The 5,617-nt window shown below is 36.0% G+C and overlaps 1 pseudogene across 1 annotated transcript; it reads left to right on the forward strand.

Annotated features, from left to right (window-relative positions):
• The first annotated feature begins 1,559 nt into the window (after positions 1–1,559).
• Positions 1,560–5,321, forward strand: LOC143565389 (serine/threonine-protein kinase PBL34-like; annotated as a pseudogene). Its single transcript, XR_013141060.1, has 6 exons — positions 1,560–1,680; positions 2,801–3,108; positions 3,185–3,320; positions 3,735–3,871; positions 3,951–4,074; positions 4,780–5,321. The product of XR_013141060.1 is annotated as a serine/threonine-protein kinase PBL34-like (transcript).
• The last annotated feature ends 296 nt before the right edge of the window (positions 5,322–5,617 follow it).

A 5,617-nucleotide genomic window follows, 5' to 3' on the forward strand; every position in this document is an offset into this window, starting at 1 on the left:
GGGCTACATCCACAAACCTCCTCAGCCCAATAACAAATGTATTAGCCCATATAATAAAACAAACCAAATATAATAAATTTAGGATTGTAAACCGGGTTTAATACAATACCCCTACAAGCCCCCCCAAGTCCAGCGTTGCTCCTGGGCGCGCAAGCGCTTAGGTGGAGCGTTGGACTTTATAAGGTGTTAGGGCGGTTTTTTCCCACGGATGGCGCCAATGTCGAAGCACGAAATGGAATCTGACCTGACCCATGACGGAGCTTCCACGGATTTCGAGATGAATGAACCGCATCCTGGTCTGCTGATCCTCTCCTCCGGCTGCTCGCGATCTGCAGTGGCGTTTTGGGGGTGTGGAGGTGACCGCTAAGATGATCTTGAAGATCTCTTATTCACAGACACAAAAACTGGTGGTGGCACCTACTGAGCATGACCCCCTGATAAGGAGGTGAAGACCTCCTTATATAGAGTCTCATGGCCACCATCATGATACCCTAATGGGCCTAGCCCAATTAGGGCTACCTCCACAAACCTCCTCAGCCCAATAACAAATGTATTAGCCCATATAATAAAACAAACCAAATATAATAAATTTAGGATTGTAAACCGGGTTTAATACAATACCCCTACAGGCCGTAAGGATGACCCTTCACTTTTCAAAATTTTCAATATATATATATATATATAACCTTTATGGCAGAAACATGTTTCTGTATTTAACAAACAACTTACCATTTTAATTCACAAACAAACTAGATTAAATTAACTATTCATTAAGTAGAAAATAAACTACGGTTTTCGTCTATGTGGTTTGTCTAAATTTACGGTTTAGTCTAATAGTTTTAAATTTGTGATTTTCGTCCCTGTGGTTTCATTTCACTTGCAATTAAAGCCGACCTCACTAACCCCGTTAAGTCTAATCGTTAAACCCATCAGCGTATCACTCACGTGAAGGGCAATTTTGTCCTTTTTACCCCAAATACACCTCAGCCCCTCACGCAAAGGGGCTTGCGAATTATGGTTGTGGTTTATTTTAGGAGAAAAATGACAAAACTGCCCCTTACGTGAAGAGCACGCTGATAAGTTTTAACAATCAAACTTAACAGGGTTAGTGAAACTAGGTTTAATTGCAAATAAAATAAAATCACATAAACAAAAATCACAAATTTAAAACCGTTAATATTACTCTACAATAAATGTACTTTTGTCCATTCTTCCAATTTTACTAACATCTTTTCCCCTTGTCCACATTATTCACTCCTTTTAACCCTCTCTCACGCACTCACACCCAAACACACACACACACAAATTCTCATCTTGTTTTTACTAACCCAACATCATCATCCATATGTAATTATTATTCACTACTTGATCCTGTCTCCATCACCACTTTTAAACCCTTCATCACTTTCTTGATTCTTTAACATTTTGCTTCACTTCTTTTACATGTTTTTTCTGTTACAATCATTTCTTGGTTACTTTTAACTTCTGGGCATCACCCATTTCACCTCACAGTAAAAAAGTATGCATCTTTTTTCAAGAAAAAAATAGGGTTTCTTGAAATGGGTATTGGTTCCAAGAAAGAAGATGATGATGAGGATGTGGTTCCTGGATGCTGGGTTAGGTTCAGATTGTTTGGAAAGTGTATATCTCCAAGGTCTAAAGTGGATACAACAATTTCTGGTATTATTATTATTATTATTATTATTATTTTATTATTATTATTATTATTATTATTATTATGTGTTCAAAGTGTTACAGTTATGCAGTTTCTTGTGATTATATACCATTTGTGTAATTTATTATTATTATTATTATTATTATTATTATTATTTTTTGTTAGTAAATGTATAGCTGCAATTTCTTGTGGTTAAATCCCATCTTGAAAAAAATTATTCATCTAAAAATGGTTAATTTAAGTATGTGTTTGTTGAAATAAATAACCCTGTATTTGTTTTAAATTTTTTACTTTAAATTATGTTGTTGTGTGCTCAAATTGTTGCAGTAATGCAATTTCTTGTGATCATATGCTATTTGTGTAAATGTTTTTTTTTTTAATATGGTGAATGTGTAGCTGCAATTTCTTGTGGTTAAATCCCATCTTGAAAAAAAATTGGTTCATCTTAAAATGGTTAATTTAAGTATATGTTTGTTGAAATAAAAACCCTGTATTTGTTTTAAATTTTACTTTTGAGTTGTGTTTATTATGTGTTCAAATTGTTACAGTTATGCAATTTCTTGTGATCATGTATCATTTGTGTAATAATAAATTTTATTATTATTATTGTTTTAATTTTTTGGGTTAGTGAATGTGTAGCTGCAATTTCTTGTGGTTAATCCCATCTTGAAAATAATATGTTCATCTTAAAATGGTTAATTTAAGTATATGAGGGGAGTTTGGATTTTAATGAAGAAAATAGGTAAGAAATTGCTGCAAAAGCAAGAAATATGACTATAGAGATGAATGTGAAGTTATTACCAAAAAAAAAAAGAAAAAAAATTGCATTCTAACAAGTTTTTGCAAAGTAAGAGTTCCTGTTTGATACTCTTGCATAACATGTGAAATATTAAAGCCCGGATAGAAAGGAAAAAAGAGCGAAAAAAGATAACTTGGCGTAACGAACAAATCAAAATGGCAAATGTGGGATGTGTGATCGCCGAATATTTCAAAATTAGAAACACGTCTGTTTTTATTTAATTGGCGCAAAGGGAAAAATAATATTTTTATGTTATATTGATTAAATTAGAGTTTTTGTTACATGAAGAATCCATATTGACTAATTATGGCCTTTGTGTTTATTAGACCAACCCGTTATTGTTCCAACCGCTTCGTCTGCAACCACAAGCAATGGTGAAAGTACGTCGTCTACACCAAACGTAACCGACGAGCTAAAAATATCTTCTCAGCTTCGAAAGTTCAACTTCAATGAACTTAAACTGGCAACAAGGAGTTTTAGACCCGAGAGTCTACTCGGTGAGGGTGGCTTCGGTTGTGTTTTCAAAGGATGGATTAGCGAGAATGGGACCGCACCTGTGAAACCAGGCACGGGCCTATCAGTTGCAGTCAAGACCCTTAATCATGATGGGCTTCAGGGTCATAAAGAATGGCTTGTATGTGTCCTGTTTTTATGTTTCATCGGTTTTAAATTATTTTTGTGTGTGTCTGTGCTTATGTGTTATTGTGCAGGCGGAAGTTAATTTTCTCGGTGATCTCTTGCATCCTCATTTGGTTAAATTGATCGGTTATTGCATCGAGGATGATCAAAGGTTGCTTGTGTATGAGTTTATGCCTCGTGGAAGCCTTGAAAATCATCTTTTTAGAAGTATGTGAATCTTTCTGAATCTGTTATCTTAACATCGTGTTATTATTTATATGAAAAAGGTTAATTCGTGTTATATTTTATTAATCGGGTCAAACGGGTTATATTTTTCTATAGAATAGAGTCAAACGGGTCGAAAAGGTTGATTCGGGTTATATTTTATTAAATGGGTCAAATGGGGTGTATTTCATAAAGAATTGGGTCAAACGGGCCAAAAAGTTTGATTTTGGTTATATTTTATAAAGAATCGGGTCAAACGGGCCGGAAAAGGTTAATTTGGGTTATATTTCATAAAGAATCGGGCCAAACGAGTCAAAAAGGTTGATTTGGGTTATATTTCATTAGAATTGGGTCAAACGGGTCGAGAAATGTCTAAAGGGTACTCGGATGTTTAAACTTTTAAAATCTTTTTTACAGGGTCATTGCCACTACCATGGGCCACTAGGATGAAAATTGCTCTCGGTGCTGCAAAGGGTCTTGCTTTTCTACATGAGGAAGCCGAAAGGCCTGTCATTTATCGGGATTTTAAGACTTCAAATATTTTACTAGATGCGGTTTGTGGCTTTTGACTTCTATGTTTGTGATAGATGTGTATTATTATATCAATGTATCTTGATATTATTCTTGTTTCAGGATTGCAACGCGAAGCTTTCTGATTTTGGGCTTGCTAAAGATGGCCCGGAAGGGGATAATACTCATGTTTCTACTCGGGTCATGGGAACTTATGGATATGCTGCACCGGAATATGTGATGACAGGTATGTTTAGGTGACTCCTGACCCGTTCAACAGATTCTTGGCCCGAATCTTTTCTGATGACAGTTTTTAAGCCTTAACTATTTGACCCGTTAGAGATAAATAAAACTTGAAAACTATTACAAGATGGGTTAAAACTTAACTATTTGGCCCGTTAGAGATAAGATCAAACTTGAAAACTCTTTGACCCGTTAGCCATAAATTATACTGTTTGACCCGTTAGAGATAACATAAAACTGTTTGACCCGTTAGAGATAAGATAAAACTGTTTTTGGCCTGTTAGCGATAAGATAAAACTATTTGGCCTGTTAGAGATAATATAAAACTGTTTGACCCACTAGAGATAAGATAAAACTACTTGACCCGTTAGAGTTAAGATAAAAAGTATTTGACCCATTAAGAGTTAAGATAAAACTATTTGACCCTTAAGAGAGATTAGAACTTCCGACCCGTTTGAGATAAGATAAAACTATTTGACCCGTTAGAGATAAGGTAAAACTTGAAAACTATTCAGCTACGTGACTCGTTAGAGATAAGATAAAACTATCGGACACCTTGAAAACTATTTAACTAGTTGGCCCGTTAGAGATCAGATACAACTTGAATACTATTTGATCCATTAGAGATGATAATAATAATAATACAATCCAAATTGACCCGTTTAACCGTTTTATATCTTACCTTTTAACTTTGTCCAATGACTACCAGGACACTTGACATCGAAGAGTGACGTGTACAGTTTTGGAGTGGTTTTACTCGAGATGATAACGGGCCGGAGATCAATGGACAAAAACCGACCCAACGGGGAGCATAACCTAGTAGAATGGGCCAGGCAATATCTCGGGGAGAGACGAAAATTGTACCAAATAATCGACCCGTTACTCGAGGGTCGGTTCTCAGTACGAGGTGCACAAAAGGCTGCTCAAGTGGCCACCCTTTGCCTGAACCGTGACCCAAAAGCCCGACCGTTAATGAGTGAAGTTTACGAAGTTTTGAAGCCACTCATGAACCTAAACGACATGGCTTTGTTCCTCACCGTATTTTCAAGCGTTGCACTTGCATCAGGGCGAACGGGCCAGCCCGAACCATGGTGGTAGAACCGGTGCGGGTTTAAAAGGCACGCCGATGAGGAGCCTCTCGGTTTCAAGGTGCCCGAATGGTTCTCCGTATCATAATGACCAGCCGTATCGGTCGCCCAGACCGGTCAGATAACCGGATGGCAAGACTTGTGGTGTAGTAGTTTGGACAAATGTAATGTTTCGTCATTTGTGTTTAATGATTGTTTATTTCATGTTATGTTTCTAACAAGAAATTAAACAAAAGTGGCATTTTAATGAAGTTACATTTTGGAATGATAAATTGGACCAAGCATGTTTATACAAGTTTATTGTTAATAATCGGTAATGTTAAAATCCGTTAGATTTATCTGTATCTATATCTATATTACTATAAAATATATTTTCTGTGGGTAATTTAAGACGTTACGAAATATAAATAATTATAAGATTTAGAGCTTATGATACAAGTCTAGGGGTGCAGACGAGCC

This window comes from Bidens hawaiensis, unplaced genomic scaffold (genome assembly GCF_021521415.1).
Source record: "Bidens hawaiensis isolate Kalapana, Puna unplaced genomic scaffold, B.hawaiensis_p1.1 tig00022325_1, whole genome shotgun sequence".
Taxonomy (NCBI): Eukaryota; Viridiplantae; Streptophyta; class Magnoliopsida; order Asterales; family Asteraceae; genus Bidens; species Bidens hawaiensis.